Raw genomic sequence first — 17,471 nt, 5'->3', positions numbered from 1 at the left:
ATCTCACGGAATCTCTCCGTCTAGACTGATAAGAGTTCTGTAAAATATCTTCCCGAGAGGAGGGGGATCCCCAGCTTCACAGCTCATATGATAGGTCTGCCAGGCTGTCAGAAGTTCAAAGTCTGGCTGCCTGAAACTCAGAGGGCTCGAGTAAAAGGTACTCTGTGAGCTGAATCACAGTGCTGGCTAATTCTCTCTCCCACATTTATCCTGCCCTTCCTCTCAGGACCTGAGGACTGTGTACACAGTTCTCTGATTTCTCCCCATAACACAACAGTGAAGTCGGTGAGGCTGGCACAAAATCCCCGAACGAGATGCACAACTGAGTCAGGATTCGAAGAACTCAGGTTTTCCTAGTCTGGCAGTCCGACCACTTGCACCACACTGGCATCCTGTGATACTCTTTTGCAAGGCCTGGCACTCCTGTCTTAAGTCTTGCTACTATCTTCCTGCTTCTGTGTTTGGAATATCCACAAGTAGTGTCAGTATCCTGCCTGTCCAGCTTCCAGCATAAGACATGGATCTTAAAAATATGATCATAAGCTAGGGTTTATAAGGACTTGTGGAGGGTCATCCTGATTCATTCTCAGCTTGTGTAGCTGCAGTAGTAATAGAGGAAATGCCTCAGGCTATTTCAGGTCAGGGATGGAGCACATAGTGCTGACAAGGGTGCCTTTGGAATCCCAAACAGGAGTGGAAAAAGAACTAGAAGTTCATATCCCACTTTTCTCTATCTTAAGGAGTGGTTTATCTCAAAGTGGCTTACAATCTCCTTCCCTTCCTTTCTCCACAACAGGAACCCTGTGAGACAAGTGGGTCTGAGGAAGGCCTCCACCACATGCTGGAGAGCCAGTGGACGGGAACCGAGATGTCCCTCTCAGTAGTTTAGACTGTTGTGGAGACTGCGGCAGGGGACTGGGAGGTGGTGAGGCCCAGCGGTGGGCATGTGTGATGATGGTTAAATAGAACTCCCTCATTCAGAGGCAGTTTACCTCTCCATGGCAGTTTTATCATTCCGGGTGTCTGGAGGTCTTCCTAGAAGCCTGAGGATGGTCACTTTGAATGAAAGACCTTTGGTTTGATGATACAGTGGGGATCTTCTTCTGAAAGCCACAGGGCAGGGAATTATTCTATCCAAACTTAAAAACATAATTCAGGGATCTCCATCCTTCCCGACCCCCACCCCCTACTAATTTCATAAGTATACTCTTTGGTACTGTGGGGTGCAGAGAGTATTCCTGGAAGCTTCGAAAAACAAAAGGTTGAGGCAGGACCCTAAAAGGAGCTGGAAGCTGATGGGGAAATGGATCTGTTAACATGAAATGCTTCTTGAATATCTTACCAGGTGCTACCCTTTCTCTTGGGCCTTTAACATATCATAGAATCATAGAATCATAGAATCATAGAGTTGGAAGGGGCCATACAGGCCATCTAGTCCAACCCCCTGCTCAACGCAGGATTAGCCCTAAGCATCCTAAAGCATCCAAGAAAAGTGTGTATCCAACCTTTGCTTGAAGACTTCCAGTGAGGGGGCGCTCACCACCTCCTTAGGCAGCCTATTCCACTGCTGAACTACTCTGACTGTGAAAAACATTTTCCTGATATCTAGCCTATATCGTTGTACTTGAAGTTTAAACCCATTACTGCGTGTCCTCTCCTCTGCAGCCAGCAGAAACAGCATCCTGCCCTCCTCCAAGTGACAACCTTTCAAATACTTAAAGAGGGCTATCATGTCCCCTTCAACCTCCTTTTCTCCAGGCTGAACATTCCCAAGTCCCTCAACCTATCTTCATAGGGCTTGGTCCCTTGGCCCCAGATCATCTTCGTCGCTCTCCTCTGTACCCTTTCAATTTTATCGATGTCCTTCTTGAAGTGAGGCCTCCAGAACTGCACACAGTACTCCAGGTGTGGTCTGACCAGTGCCGTATACAATGGGACTATGACATCTTGTGATTTTGATGTGATGCCTCTGTTGATACAGCCCAAAATGGCATTTGCCTTTTTTACCGCTGCATCACACTGCCTGCTCATGTTTAGTTTACAATCCACAAGTACCCCAAGGTCTCGTTCACACACAGTGCTACCTAGAAGCGTATCCCCCATCCAGTAGGCATGCTTTTCATTTTTCTGACCCAGATGCAGAACTTTACACTTATCTTTATTAAATTGCATCTTGTTCTCATTTGCCCATTTTTCCATTGTGTTCAGATCTCGTTGAACTCTATCTCTATCTTCCGGAGTATTTGCCAGTCCTCCCAATTTGGTGTCATCTGCAAACTTGATGAGTAGTCCCTCCACCCCCTCATCTAGATCATTAATAAATATGTTAAAAAGTACCGGGCCGAGCACCGAACCCTGAGGTACCCCGCTACTCACCTCTCTCCAGTCTGATGAAACACCATTGACAACAACTCTTTGAGTGCGGTTCTCTAACCAATTTCCTATCCACCTAACGGCTGCTGGTGCCGGGGAAGTTAGAGACAGGGGTCAGTATCCTACCTTGTGCTGGAGGAGCCTTAAGCTGGAGGGTGAGCCACAAGATGGTGGAAGGCTTCTCTGGTTGAAGGAAACTTACAAATAGGCCATGGAGGTGATGGTAAAATGCAGGCCAATGGCTGAAATCACAGGGCCTTTTCGCACGGGGATCTTTGTTGCAAATTGTTTGCGGAATGAAAAATCGCCATTTAAAATAGTGGAATTCGTCGTTATGCATACCTGCCTTTGTAGTGGAATCAGTTGCGTTTTTTAGCGTTTCCCACAGGCTTCCGGTCTCGGCAGAAATCGCTAGAAAGGAAGCGCTATTGCCAAGCTCGTCCCGCCCCTGGCCGTCAAGCAGCCAATGGGCAGCCGTTAGCATGCTCCCAAACAGCCCCTTTCCCTTTAAGAAAGGTTTTAAAAAAAAAAAAAACAGACCCATAGCAACGAATCTAGGTAGATTCGTTGCAACGGAGAGACCCATCCAGCTGCCTAATGTGAGCTGTCGTTTGATTGTATGATCGTTGGCACGCTGCCTCGAGTGATAAAAAAAAAATCCCCCCCCCTCTCACGGGCCCGATTTTCGGCTGAATTAATGTGTAAAAAATAAAGGGACTTTATTTCAGCAAACGGGCTTTTATGTGGTTTGTGCTTAGTGACTAAAGGTGAAGGACTGAAGCCAGGGAAGCCTCTAAACAGAAAGAGGCTCGCTGGTGCGTTTATCCCCGCTCGCTCGGAGAAAAAAAAATGGTGATCGCTTCGCCGGAAGATCGGAGGAGAGAGAGCCAGGGGGAGGGACTTTGAAGAACCCGCAACAATGGTAACGCACAGGTCTTTAGCGCTAGTGTTGCAGATTGGTTGCAGGAGTGTATCTCTATCCGGAGGGTGAATCCACTTTTCTGGATTCCCCTGAAAGCGCTACAACGAAGTGCTTTTTGCTGATTGGTTTCAGGAGTGTTGCAGATTGTCTGCGACGTCGTGCGTTAAGGCAAATTAGTAGCGTTTTCAATTAGCAACCATTGTGCTATTTTGAAGCCGTGCGAAATGGCCCACAGTATTTCCATCTGAACTGGTAGTGCAAGCAGGTCTTTTTTCATTGCTCAGTATAGTCTGGCAGGATGGAACAGGAAGAAAGATGAGGCGGCAGCAGGCACTACTACAAGGCACAGCTAGAAGCTTGTGTTTTTGTGCTATTACTGCATGCGTGCTCTAGCTGATACAAGGATCGTTTTTGATTTATCTTCTGGAAAAGAGGGACTGAATTTCTGTTGGTATACCAAACTGAGATCTTTACCTGGCTTTATATTTTTGTTAACTTTGATGGGGCCCTCTCAAATCAGAGCAAGATTATTCGAACAGAAGATAGAGGCAATAATCCAAATTAAAATCATGGGTATGGTAATCAAGGGTCATAGGTAAACTAAGTTATTATACGACAAAAAAAAGCCAAGTGTTTTTTTTTTTTGTCAGAAAAAACAGTTGAATCCAGCCAACTTTTCAGCTGGTGGAAAAAAAAATGAGGGATCTCTTGACCACCCAAAAATGCCATCCTGGGGATCATGGGGCCCTCATGGACAAAAGTCACGTGGGACAGGAGGGGAACTGGGCAAGACTTAGTGAAAAAGCTGGCTGGATTCAAACCTAAATCTTGAAAAATATTTTTGGCAAGGGGCAATACTGAACATATATGCAAACTGTACTTGTCTAAACAGCCTGAACATCCTCCCATGAGGATTGGGCACCATCTATGTACTTGTATTCCCTAGTTTTAGATAGGGCTCAGAGGGCAACTTGCAGGTCTGCTTAGATACCACCACCAGCCAGTTTGGTGTAGTGGTTAGGAGTGCGGACTTCTAATCTGGCATGCCAGGTTCGATTCTGCACTCCCCCACATGCAACCAGCTGGGTGACCTTGGGCTCGCCACGGCACTGAAAAACTGTTTTGGCTGAGCAGTGATATCAGCGCTCTCTCAGCCTCACCCACCCCACAGGGTGTCTGTTGTGGGGAGAGGAATGGGAAGGTGACTGTAAGCTGCTTTGAGCCTCCTTCGGGTAGGGACCAACTCTTCTTTTTCTTCTTCTATGATGAGGTTTATGCTGCACATGGTGGAATGCAGACAAGGAGTGAAGTCCCTGGAAATATGATGATCCAATGCTCCTGTTATAGCATAGTGCTCGGAATAGTCCTGTGCATTGTTCTTTTCTTGCCCACAAAACCACAGTATACTTGGAACTGGTTGACAGGCTATATGGAGCTCTCCCGAAGGAACACTTGTCTGACTCATATACAAATACCATGTAGCCGCGGCCCTGAGCAAGTCTGAGTTGGCTGCACAGCAAAGCAGTTGTCTAGTTTTTCCGTTTTGTCGCCAGATCGATTTTAAACGCAGAATGATTACTGTAATTCCCCTCCACTCCTGCTCTTTTCAGCGTTGTTTTCTGTTCAGCTGGCTACAAAGCTGCACAATCAGACAACTGCTTGGCGGCATGCATAGGTTGTAATGAGCTTCAATTCACTGTAGACTCAGAGCCAGTTTGGGCTGGCATGAATTGGACTGCATCGAAGCCAGTTCATTAATTTTTCTAAAGCACCTTGTGAACTTTGTGGGAAAGTTACAAAGGACTTTGTAGGTGTTGGGAAGCACATAAGGCAAGCCTCCCCTATACTTCAGAGACTTTAATTAATGAACGCTTGCGGGTAGGCAAGTTCAGATAATGGGGTGCTCCCAGCATACTTAGATGCACAAGTGGTTAGTGTGCAAAATCCTCATTTTACCATTATTTCATGCAGCAACCCCAAATCTTAATTCCCAAGTCCCTAACTGTTTCCTAACAGCTCGACTGGGGCTTTCCCTTGCATAATTTCTAGCCCCAGCTGTGAGCTCTTGGCTCAGATTTTGCACTGCTTCCTGCAATCATTTCTGTTCCTGTGAAGTGGGTTATAAATATGACCCACAGTCAGAGTTCTTCACTGGCACCCTTTGAAACACCCACTTTGCAGAAGTGTGTGTCTATGTAACATGCAAGGCAGCATTCAGTCTGTCTCTAAGTAAACAGTTCAAGGCATGAGCATTCCTGATGGCCAGTTATGTTTGTCCATAGCAGCAAAAGAAAACAGGGGGCCAGAAGATGGTTGCCAACCTCCAGATGGAGTCTTGATAAAGGTAAAGATATCGCCTTTGCAAGCACAAGGTCATGTCTGACCCTTGGGGTGATGCCCTCTAGCATTTTCATGGCAGACTCAATACGGGGTGGTTTGCCAGTGCCTTCTCCAGTCATTACTGTTTTACCCCCCCCCCAGCAAGCTGGGTACTCATTATACTGACCACGGAAGGATGGAAGGCTGAGTCAACCTTGAGCCAGCTGCTGGGATTGAACTCCCAGCCTCATGGGCAGAGCTTTCAGACTGCATGTCTGCTGCCATTCCACTCTGCACCACAAGAGACTCTTGGAGTCTGGATAGTCCCTGGAATTACAACTGATCTCCAGACTACAGGGGTCAGTTCCTCTGGAGGAAATGGCTGCTTTTGAGTGTGAAATCTATAGGTTCCACTGATATCCCTCCTGTTCTCAAACCTGTCCTTCCCAGGATCTACCCCCAAATTTTGAGAAATTTCCCAACCCAAAGTGACTAGTCCAGAGTTGTCTTAAAGATTGGCAGGTTATATTCCAACATAAGCTTTCCTGAGTCAGAGCTCACTGCATCACAAAACTGTACGCAAAAATAAAGCAGAGCATTCTCAGAATTTTCATTGCAAATTGCTTGTGCACATTTCAGAGCTTCATTCCCAAGTATTGATTTTAGTGGACCTTGTTTTTATTGGCTATTGGCTATTGTTGTAAAAGAAGGTGCATTCTGAAATAACCCATCACTTTGCTTCAGTGGGAACAGGACGGTGGCCAGCTCTCAGAACGAGATCAAGATTTCCTATTCATGCCAAGATCTGCCTAGGAAATGTCATGGCACAGTGGGACTAGTAGAGCTGTCAGTCCTGGGTTTAATAACATAAATACTGAGAATGTCATGATGGTGGTGGACCAAGCTCACCTCACCTCTGGAAAGTCCTTTCCCCCTATATCCTGCTTTCTCCCTCCTTTGCCTCTATGTAAACAGCCACAGTGAGGATGGCTCCGGCCCAGGGGTTCTCCAGTTACTAACCTCTAGGTTGGATATGAACAGGAGGCTAGTGAGAAAGAAGAATTTACCCATGTATCTTTGCAAACGCTTGGCATCTTTACACTTGGCATGGCCAAGCACTCCTGCTGCACGTGCTGTGTTAGTACACAAATGCAGTGCCCAGCCAGGCTACCTGGCTGCGGTGTGTGGACAAGGAACGCAAAGAGGCTGAGAGAGCCTAGTTTCAATGGGAAGCTGGGTGTGTGCGATATCACACAACTGTCCCCATCCGCAACACATCAGAATGAAGCCTTCGCTCTCCACATTCCAGAATGCTGAGGATTTGCATTCCTAAGTGCACCTTTTAGAGACGCTTCATTGTAGGACAAGAGCCCAGAGGTCAGAGACAGACAAGTCCTTTGGGCAGAATGGCTGGTCAGTTCAAGACGAACCAGCTGTTCTTGTCTTGACTTTTTTTTCCCCACACAGCTCCAGTACAAGTGATCAACTTACCTAATGTGTATCTCTTTATTTTCGGGGAAGAGCATGGCAACAACTGTCAGAAATGGCTTGGGCAGGAAGGGCGGTGTGTGGGTGTGTGTGTGTGGGGGGGGCAGATAACCCTCTGTCGCCTGCCTTGTGGGGTTTCTGCTCCGCTTGCCATTCGCCATCTGCAGAATGTGAAGGATTCACGGCCTGAGTGTTGACACAGTGAGAGGCTGAGAAATTCCCTGACAGCACCAAGCAGCTGGCGATGCTGTCCTCAGGCCGACCTTCTTTTCCTTCTGTACTTCCACTCTCTGCAAGGGGAGAAGAAAGAGGGTGGAGGGAAGGATGGGCCGTGATTCATCACCCAGGGCTCGGGGTGACTCACATTTTCAGCTCCAGTCTGGAAACTATCAGATCCTACTAGAGAACCCTGGGGAAGTGGGAGTCTCTTCTTTTCCTCCTCCGTTTTTTGGGATAGAAATAACAGAGAGGGCAATGTGGCCATCCACATGGCTCATGCCATCTTACTCTCTTCTGACTCATAGAATGGGTAAAAGCTGTTTTCTTTGTTTATAGGTCACTGTTACATTACAAGATACATCGTGGTAAAACGTATACCACCCTTTAAATCAGTATAAAACAAGCAGAACTAAGAATAAGCATTTAAAACAAACAACATGCAGCAGAGCAGCAGTTGTTTGCTACCTTATCTGTGGAAAGAAAATATTTTAATATGCAATCTTAAATGCGGTAGAGACACACAGACACACACAAGGTGCCATGACTGAGAAGGCCCTGTCATGATTTACCCATGGTGCCTCAAATGGTAAAGGTACAGGGTATGTCAACAGTATTACCTACTCAGAGCAGCTGTCTGATGACTTGGTGAAAGATCTTTCCTGTTACCTGAAATGTTTTAAAGTGGAAATGCCAGAGAAGGGACCTGGCTTCTTATGACTGCAAAGCATGTACTCTCTGTCTTGTTCCCTCTTCACAGCATGTCTTCTTCTGATTATCAAGTCATTATCAAGTCCAGGTTCTGCTGTCTGGGACAATACTGCCAGAGACCAATGAGATTTCTCTGCGCAAAGACCTGGTCCAAGAGGAGGTGCAGATGGTGCAGAATATGCAGGAACAGGAACCAAAGCACAGAATACATCTCAGAGAAGCAGAGACCAGAGTAACTTCTCATGGCTTTGTAAATAGAGATGCCAATCTCCAGGAGGCACCTGGGGATCATATTGTTAGCAAGGCAATTGAAATCAGAAAAATTGTAAGAAAGATGAGAAGAAATCCCAGAAAACACAGAATTGCAATGGATTGGCAGCTGTAGCAACTAGATTCTGTAATGATTGAAGTAAATAAATTATGAGATGAGGTGCCTTATAGGGGACAGATATTCTGCTCTTTGCAGTACAAAATCTGGCTGAATGTATGTTCTCATGCTAGAGTTGTACACAGCTCAGCTGCAAAGATTAGTTGGGTTTTATGTTTGACTCTTGAAGGAGTTGTAGTGTTATTGTTTTTTTATTTTACTGCTATGTATTAGCAGTCTTTTACCTTTGATCGTTTTTAATGATTTTAATGTCATAGAATCATAGAATCGTAGAATCATAGAGTTGGAAGGGGCCATACAGGCCATCTAGTCCAAACCCTGCTCTGTCTTGAACTCCCAGACTGGAAGGACACTAACATTTTAACAAAGCAAATACCCCTTCACCTGTACATCTAGAGCTACAACTCCCAATGGTTTCTGGGAAATGTGGATAACTTTTGAACCAGTTTAAGTACAGATATGCCCCAAGAATATATTTTAGACTTTGGTAATTTGAGTACAGTACAGTGACTAACCGAAGCAGCTGGCCTGCTGAAGAATTACGTGTGCTCTTTCCTTCATCCTCTGTCATGTGCATTTTCAAAGTTGCAGTATCGGAAAGAAGACACATGGACAAAGACCCAAACAACTCTAGCTGTCACATAGCTGAGCTAGACCTGGGTGTAGTCTGCATGGAGCTTTTATTCCAATCCCAGGTTAATTCATTCCCTGCCATCTCCATTGAATGTGATTTCCATTTTTATTTTGTCTGATTTAAATTTTCTGTCTGCAACAAGCATGATTGATCCGGAGTGACCCTACCTTTATCCTGCAATATCCTAGAGTGGATATAACCCTCAATATTTTAATCAGATTGAGAAAGCATATGGAGCTCTGCCTGTTTCAAATTTGTTCCTGAACTCTGTGGTAGAGAAGCCCTGATTGGCCAGGGTGTCAGTTCCTGGTTTCCAGGCTTAAAAGGGAAGCCCTAACTTTTCTCAGCAGAAGCTCCAGAAGCCCTAACTACTCTTGGTAGAGATTTGCCTCTTGGTTTTTTTCTCCCTTCCTCTGCTGTCTCCAATCCTCCCCCACCCTTGTTCAAGAAAAGAAAGAAAGAGGCTCCTGCTGTGCTTGGCTCCCCCCTCCTCTTCTGAGCTCCCCTTCTGCAGAACACTTTTCTGTTTCAATGGGGGGTGGGGGGAGAGGAAGACCTGAGTTCAAATTGATCCGGATTCAGCAGGATCCACAACCTCCAGCTGGCACCTGGCGATCTCTGTCTATTATCAGTGATCTCCAGATGATCAGTTGCTTTGGACACTGTGCACTGTGCACTGATGAAATCCTTCCCTAGGCTCCACAAACAAAATCTCCAGGTATTTCCCAACCCAGAGCTGGCAAGTGGCAACCCTAGGAGAAATGGTAACAACAAAACATAACAAGCCAGGGATTGCTGTCAACCATGGATAAGAAGGTTGGAGCAGGGAACTCTGCAGGAGAAGACTAGCTTATGCAGCTGGGTAGGCATAAGGTGGATGTGCTGCTGTGAAGCAGGACAGAAGGCCAGGCATGAGGAGGGCCTGCTGGCCTGTGCCACTGAACCTGTGTGTGACAGAAGGGGGGATGCAGTCTGTGTGAGCTGGTAGCACTGCTGCTGTGTGCTCTGTGAGACTGTGCCCACGACTTCCTTCTGGAACTTCATACCCATACACGAGGACCTGTGCCCTGATGCCAGAACAGACTTCACAAAGACACCTTCAGTGAGTTTAAGTTGTGTTGAGATACTAGGATTGCCAGCGTGCCTGGAGGGAAAAAATGCCCCGTGTCTTTAACAGAGGGTTAATGAGTGGAAATAGGCTGTTGAAACTTTTCATGGCTTGAAGGTAAATAATATCACCTGGTTAAAGTACGCACTTTTAAGCTTCTGTGAGATGAACAGCACAGGTTTTTCTCCAGGCAGTTAGAAAGCCTATGAGGTAATCCTGCAGAAATGAACATTGCACAGGTCATTAAAAAAGAAAAGAAAACCCCTTACCTGAATTAATCATGCAGACCAAAAGCTACTTTTGAGTTGTAAAGCTTGCTGCTGAAAGCATCCCTAGGAGACATGGGTAGCATCAGGTGTCCTCTAAAAGATCTGGATGCTGCCAGGACTCCCCGTGCCAAATACTTAAGAGGCTGTCAAAAGGCTTGTGTCTCTTGGCATTTCTGCAATGGACTGAAATAGCTGGAGACCTTTCTCTAGCCAGAAGCAAGCAAGATGAGAAAAGTCCCTGCTTCTAAATTTGAAGGTAAAGCTGTAAACAATGGGCAGATTGACTGCAAGTATACAGGAAGATGTAATTAATCTCTCCCTTGGAATCTACCATAGGGAGGGGGGGGTGTCAACATTTGTTATTTCTACCATAGAGGTATCAGAAGGGATGATGAACATGCGGTACTGGTAAATATGGCTTTAGTGGCATTGCAGGAAAGAATTTAATTCTAGAAATATGGCTATTAAATTTGAATCATGTTATTTATTGACACACATATTTTTATGTGCGTAGATTTCATTTTATAGATGGGCAACATTGGTCACAATTCCTCCTTTCTTGTTGTATGCTCCATTTGGTTGTTCCAGCCACACAGAAACGTCTCCCTTGATATCCTTGAAGGAAGGGCTAATCTCTTTCACAGTAGAGGTATTTCAAAGCCAATATAGTTGTTAAAGCTTTGAGATGCATATTGCTAACTGGAGTTACATTGACAAAAATATATTTTGAGAAAGTTAATGTTGAGAACCTCTGAATCGGGCTACAGGCCCTAATATTTAAACATTAAGTTGATTTGCCAATCGTTATGAACTCCTCTGTAACAGATCTCAAAGACCTTAGGCTCTTTGCTATACTTCCTTGTTCATTTTATCTCCTTAAGTGTGAGGTCTATTTCTATCTACAGGTTCCTGTCACCCCAGTGGGTATGTAACCATTGGTAGAAAAACACAGGCTCCAAGGTATTAAGTGATTTATAGAAAGGCGTTTTTGCATAATACACTATGAAAGCCAACTGCAATTTGAATGATGCATGATACATGAATACATGGGAGAAGGCATGAACCCCCAGAAAGATGTATATGGCTGCAGCAGATAACATAGGATGCATAAACAGGCAGTGCATAAGCATACGCAAATAAGACATGTCTACCATGCAGTTCTCAACTAGTCCCCAACAGACACACCAAGCGGTGAAGAGGAACCATAAACCATCACCCATTGTAAGTACTGTACATTCAAAACAAATGGTTGCAACCATGCTTAATGCATGCTAACTAGTCTGAATATGAAAACACTAATAATTTTCACCCATCCACTCTCCTGCCCTCCTAGTTAAAGCTCTGTTTCCTAGCAAACAAGCTGATAGATTTCATAGCTACTATCCAAGGATCCAGAAAGGTTGAAGAGGCAGCATTCTCAGAGGCTTGTGGGCCTCTCCATCCCTGGTTAAGTAGCTTAATTTGGTTCAGTGACATCTTGGAGTCTGGGTCTTTCTGTGAAAGGTCACATACCCACTAGAGTGATATTTAGGATGCATACTGCATGTGGGTTGAATGCAGCCCTCCTATGCAAGATGTGTCCTTGTTTGCTCAAGTGCAATTTGCAAGACTGATAGAGCTAGAACAATTCCGCAGGGCCTGCAAAAGGGAGCTCTTTCACCAGGCATTTGGTTGAGGTCCACCACTGGGCCCTTGAACCTTCCTCCCATGAAGCAAACACCCTGAACCAGCCAACCATGGGACTGTTAAAATGTCGAGGATACTAATTACTGTTTACTCTGCTATTGCTGTTATTTTTAATCATCCGATACGATTACTGAGTTTTATTTATTGTTCCTGTTCCCCTGTGTTTCATGTAAACTGCCCTGAACCTCAAGGGAGGACAGCAAACAAACAAATAAATAAATGCTTTTTGTTTTTCATAATATGCCAGTCCCACACTTGTGACATCACAAAATTCTCATGCAACCTCTGACTAGGTTGAAATAGTCCTTGGCCCATAAAATACATATTGTTGTTCCTGCCATAAAGAATTAGGGAAACAAGAGGATATGATTCTCCCTAGAGTGAGTCTCTTTTCTTCATTATGTTTGTGTAATTAGCATGCTTCTAGTGCAGTATTGGGGCCAATGTCATGGTAGAGATACAGTGAAAATAACTTTTTTGTTCCACAGACACAATTGTCTCTGAAAAACAAACATAAACAACACAAACCCTGTTTTATTGCAGAGAAGTTGAAGTGTACCATACCAATCTGTAAAGAATGAAGTGAACAATCTTAGACAGATGTAACTCGGCTTAGGATGGCACTATTAGAATAGCAATGAAAAGAATGATTTAAGTCATGAGTCTAGAAAGACTGCCAACTAACATGACATTATGTTAATATATACACTGTTTGGTATTTTCTTAAGCATTTTAGGGTCATAGCCAAACTTCCTTTCTAGATAGGATTTCAGAATGGAAAATGGGTGGTTACTTCATAAGCAGTTATCAGAAGGCTCTGTAACCATGCCCCCGAGGTTAGGAGTTGATGTGTATTTTCATTGTGAATTGTTAGCATCAGAAACATAAAAAACAAACAAGAACCATTATTCTGAAGTATGATTTAAACTCCCTGTCATCCTTTCACAAGCAAGATGCTTCTAAATTTACCCCTCTGGTATCCTTCTGTATTCATTCACTTGAGGATGCTAAAGGAGATGTACCGTTCTTCAAAAAGTAACCTTTAGCCGAGTCAGATCATGGATTTACAGAGGTGGGCAGATCCACTGAGCAGCTTTTGGAATACTACCATGGCTGGGCACCAACTGTCACAGGTTTTTAAAAAAGAAATGTTCCTATTCAAGAATTAAGATCTCGTTCTGCAAATGAAAGCCATCATGTCCCAAATGAAAGTTTTGTCAAGAATATTTGCAGTCCTGCTGTCCACACAAATTTTCAATGCACAACCAGGATGCGCAATGGAGCTTGCAGATGAGGCAACGATCCACAGAGCTGTACAAGCAGTTCTAGAGGTTCACATTGTCACGTCGAGAATTCAAGCTTCTAAATACATTGCAATAAATGTATCTGCATATTTGCAGCTGTCACAGCTGTCTATTATGATTACTCTTTCCCCAACTTTCCCCAGGATTTAAATTGCCATTGCTGCCAAGAAAATGTGTATTTAGACATGCATGAAAAGTGCTTGATGGCTGTTGGCTAATAGCTAGCTAGCTACCCCATAAACCTGCAGAGAAGCTGGAGAGAAACCTTTTGGACGGTGTACGAAGCCAGAGATAGAGGCTTAATTTCATTTAGTAACTGTTAAAAAGGAAACAAAAGTCCTTTACGTTACTACAATTCTAACAGTCATAACAGAACAAACTGGAAAATTAACAACTTTGGTAATCCTAACCATCCCAACCTGCCCAGGCTGGCTCTAATGTTTTGGAAAAGCCAGCCTGGGCAGAGTGCTGTCCAGGTCACCTCTGGGTGCCCGGCCTGCACTTCCGCCTGCATGGGCCAATCTGGCCATGCTCGGCAAAGCCAGGCACACCTGGATTGGGCCGGCCCCTGGAGCACCCACCTCCAGAAGCCGGCCACGAGGCACTAGGCCAGCCTCACTGCCAGACACTTCCTGCCAAGCAAGGAGGGTGCTCCCAAGGCTCCATGCGTTTGCAGTTGCTTGACCTGCCCGCCAGCAGCCATGCCAGGTCAACCGCCAGTGCGCATGTCGCCCAACCCGCCAGTGAGCCTACCTCCTCCAACGGCGCATGGTGGCCTGACCACCTCCGGCGACATTCCACGGCCACCAGCGCTGCGTCCCGCTTGACCGCTGCACTGCCAGAGCCTCCGGTACATTAGCCATCATCTGCCCCCTCTGACTGCGCATGCTTCTAGCGCCCGTTGCATTCCTGCAGGCAATGGGTATTCGATAAAACTCATTACTTTTGCATCTTGCCATCAAGTTTAAAGAGTTTCAGCTGAATTCAGGAGGCAAAGACAAGGACCGTTCCAAATAAGCAGAGCAAATAAGCAGAGGGATTTATTTCCACCAATCACTAGGGGCCTGGAGAAAGATTTCTGGAGTCAGCCTGAGCCAGTTCTGTTTTGTTCCTTCAAGTACTTTGCAAATTATACAGCTGCTATGTGACAGACTCGTGTGAGAGAAAGTGTGATTCAGTTGCCATTTTTTTGGCAAGCTTGTGAAAGTATTGCCATTAGCTAGTCTGTGAGCTTCCCCTTGGTTTTTTCAAAGGCTAATAGAAGTCTGTCTGTAGTGCTGATTTCCTGTTCTCTGCAAGTGTGTTAGAATCACTGGCAATGTGTTACTGCAGTTATTTGCAATGCATGCAAGTGTACCGAGTTCTTGAGTCTTAGCTGCAGTCCTCAGCAGATTGTTTCTGTGACTCTGTACAGCATGCACATTTTTAAACTGTAAAATTCAAGGCCAGTTGCACGTTAGTGACCAACAACATTTTCAGGGCAGGAGGTTTCAGGAGTCAAAGCTTCTTTGACTCTCAGTACAAAAACTTATATTCTGGACATTTTGTCAGTCACTAAAGTGCTATTGGGCTTGAATCTAGCAGTTCTACTAATGAACAAAATGGCTGCCCTCTGAAACTATATGAAAACTGATTGCCAACAAGTTCTGTTATTTCAGTATTTGTTTTCTTTCAAGCGCCAAATGCTAGCCTCTGTAGCTACCATGCTTATTTGTCTGCAGTTTCTGGGGTGCGAATTGCTTCCTTATACTGGCCCTGTAAGACTTCCTGCCTCCTGAAGGTCCCACAGACTTCCTTCCACTTGTTCTGCAAGCAAGGATGTTGATTGTCCCTAAAACTGCGACCTTATGTCTTATGGAAATGGACCGGAAAGGGGTGCTACTCCTGCTAATTATCTAAGTTTAATGAAAAGCAAGATGATCTCAGCTACAAATGTGTTTCCCCCCTCCCCCGAGAAACAGAACTGAAACATTAATGTAGGAAATTAATACAATGGAATGCAATGAAATGTTGGAAACAAAAACAAAATAAAAATGAAGACACTATGCACACCCACCGGCAGTAAAGAAAACACAATTTTGAGTTTTGCAGTTGGTTGCTGTGCCAAAAAAGGCCTTTGGGGAGAACTCCAAGAGCAGGATGCCTGCTTTTGAAAAAAACTGATGCCGTTTCAGACCAGGCATTATCTGAATGCTTAACTCCCTTTCCCTCTTCAACCAGTATATCAGAAAAACAGTGACAGTGTTCAGGGCTCACAATGAAGCAGTGCCTGTAAAACACTGTCTGGGAACTTGACTCTCCTGAGAGGAGTATGCAATGTTGGATAAAGAGGAACAAAATGTGCAGAGTTTGCTTCGGCAGTAGAACGTGTCAAGGTTTGTTTTTTGGGAAAGAATATCAAACACCGCCCTGCAAAAGTCTTTGTGTTTGTTGCACTCAAGCCATAAATCAAATGCAGAACACAAAGGTCTCTTCCAAGCTTCAGCTGTACTTTTTTACCCAATGCAATATCTTTCTTGCTCTCTCCCTTTTGGTTTAAATAATGGGTTGCATCATGGATGACTAAACAGAAATACAGATCTTTTTTTAGAAACATACACACGCACCTTACCGAAAGTTTAATTTAGTGGCTAAACTGGAATAGAATCATAAAATCATAGAGTTGGAAAGGGACATGCAGGCTATCTAGTCCAACTCCTGCTCAATGCAGGATCAGCTTAAAGCGTCCAGGATAAGTATCTGTCCCGTCACTGCTAAAAGACTGCCAGTGCGGGGGAGCTCACCACCTCCTTAGGCAGTCGATTGCTGAATTACTCTGACTGTGGAAATTTTTTTCCTGATCTGTAGCTGATGTTGTTCTCCACTTAACTTAAACACATTACTGGGTCCTTTCCTCTGTTGCCAACAGGAACCTTTCCCTGCTGTCCTCTAAGTCAGGGGTTGCCAACCTCCGGTCTGCGGCCCGGTAGCGGGCCGCGAAGGCCTCGGTGCCGGGCTGCCAGTAACCGTACCTGCCTCTCCCCCCCCCCGCTGCGAGAAGCTCGCCAGGCCCTGAGTGAAGCAGCCGCTTCACTCGCGGCCCGGCTAGCTTCTTGCTGTGAGAATGGGGGGAAGAGGCAGGTGCGGCCTCCGGCATGCCAGCGAACGCTAATGCACACATGCAGAGCTGCTGCGCATGTGCGTTAGCGCCCCTGCTGGCGAAAACGCACATACATGGCTATTCTACACATGCTCATTAGCACCCCTGCGCGCAGCCGGGCCGGCAGCTTTCCCTCAACCCCGGAGGAGGTCCTCAACTGGAAAAAGGTTGGGGACCGCTACTCTAAGTGACAACCTTTTTACTACTTAAAGACAGCAATGATGTTCCCTCTCAACCTCCTCTTCTCCAGGCTGAACAGTCCCAAGTCCCTCAGCTTTTCCTTAGAGGACTTGGTCCCCAGACCCTGGATCATTCTCGTCATTCTCCTCTGAGTCCTCTGAATTTTGTCCATTTCCTTTTAAAAGTAAGGCCTCCAGCACTGCACACAGTACAGGTGTGGTCTGACCAATGTGGTATATAGTGGGACTAGAACATCTTGTGTTTTTGATGTGATGCCTCTGTTGATACAGCCAAAGACTGCATTGGCCTTCTTTACCACTGCATCGCACTGTTTGCTCATATTTAGCTTACAGTCCACAAGTACCCCAAGATCACATTCACACACACTAACCTATCCAGAAGTGTATCTCCCATCCAGTATGCATGCTTCTCATTTTTGTGATCCAGATGTAGAACTCCACACTTTTCCTTATTGAATTGCATCTTGTTCTCATTTGTCCCCTTTTCCAGTTCTCTTCTGGGGTATTCACTACTCCTCCCAATTCGGTGTCATTCACAAGTTTAATGAGGAGTCACCCTACCCCCTTGTCCAGATCATTGATAAAGATGTTGAAAAGTACTGGACCTAATACTGAGCCTGTGGCAGTCTGCTGCTCACCGCCCCCCCTCCACTCTGATGAAATAACTACTCTTTGGATGCAGTTTTCTAGCCAGCCCTCCAGTTTACCCAATCA

The 17,471-nt window shown here is 45.3% G+C and overlaps 1 long non-coding RNA gene across 1 annotated transcript; it reads right to left on the bottom strand.

The window, feature by feature from the left end:
- Positions 1–7,167: 7,167 nt before the first annotated feature.
- LOC143840652 (uncharacterized) lies at positions 7,168–17,258 on the bottom strand. Its single transcript, XR_013232285.1, has 4 exons — positions 17,129–17,258; positions 14,172–14,327; positions 10,308–10,375; positions 7,168–7,392 (listed from the first exon to the last, which is right to left on the bottom strand). It is a non-coding gene; the product is annotated as an uncharacterized LOC143840652 (long non-coding RNA).
- Between the last annotated feature and the right edge of the window lie 213 nt (positions 17,259–17,471).

The sequence above is a fragment of the Paroedura picta genome, chromosome 6, assembly GCF_049243985.1.
Source record: "Paroedura picta isolate Pp20150507F chromosome 6, Ppicta_v3.0, whole genome shotgun sequence".
In the NCBI taxonomy this organism is placed as follows: Eukaryota; Metazoa; Chordata; class Lepidosauria; order Squamata; family Gekkonidae; genus Paroedura; species Paroedura picta.
Note: the sequence above shows the minus strand (reverse complement) of the source record. Positions and strands in the feature narration are given on the sequence as shown.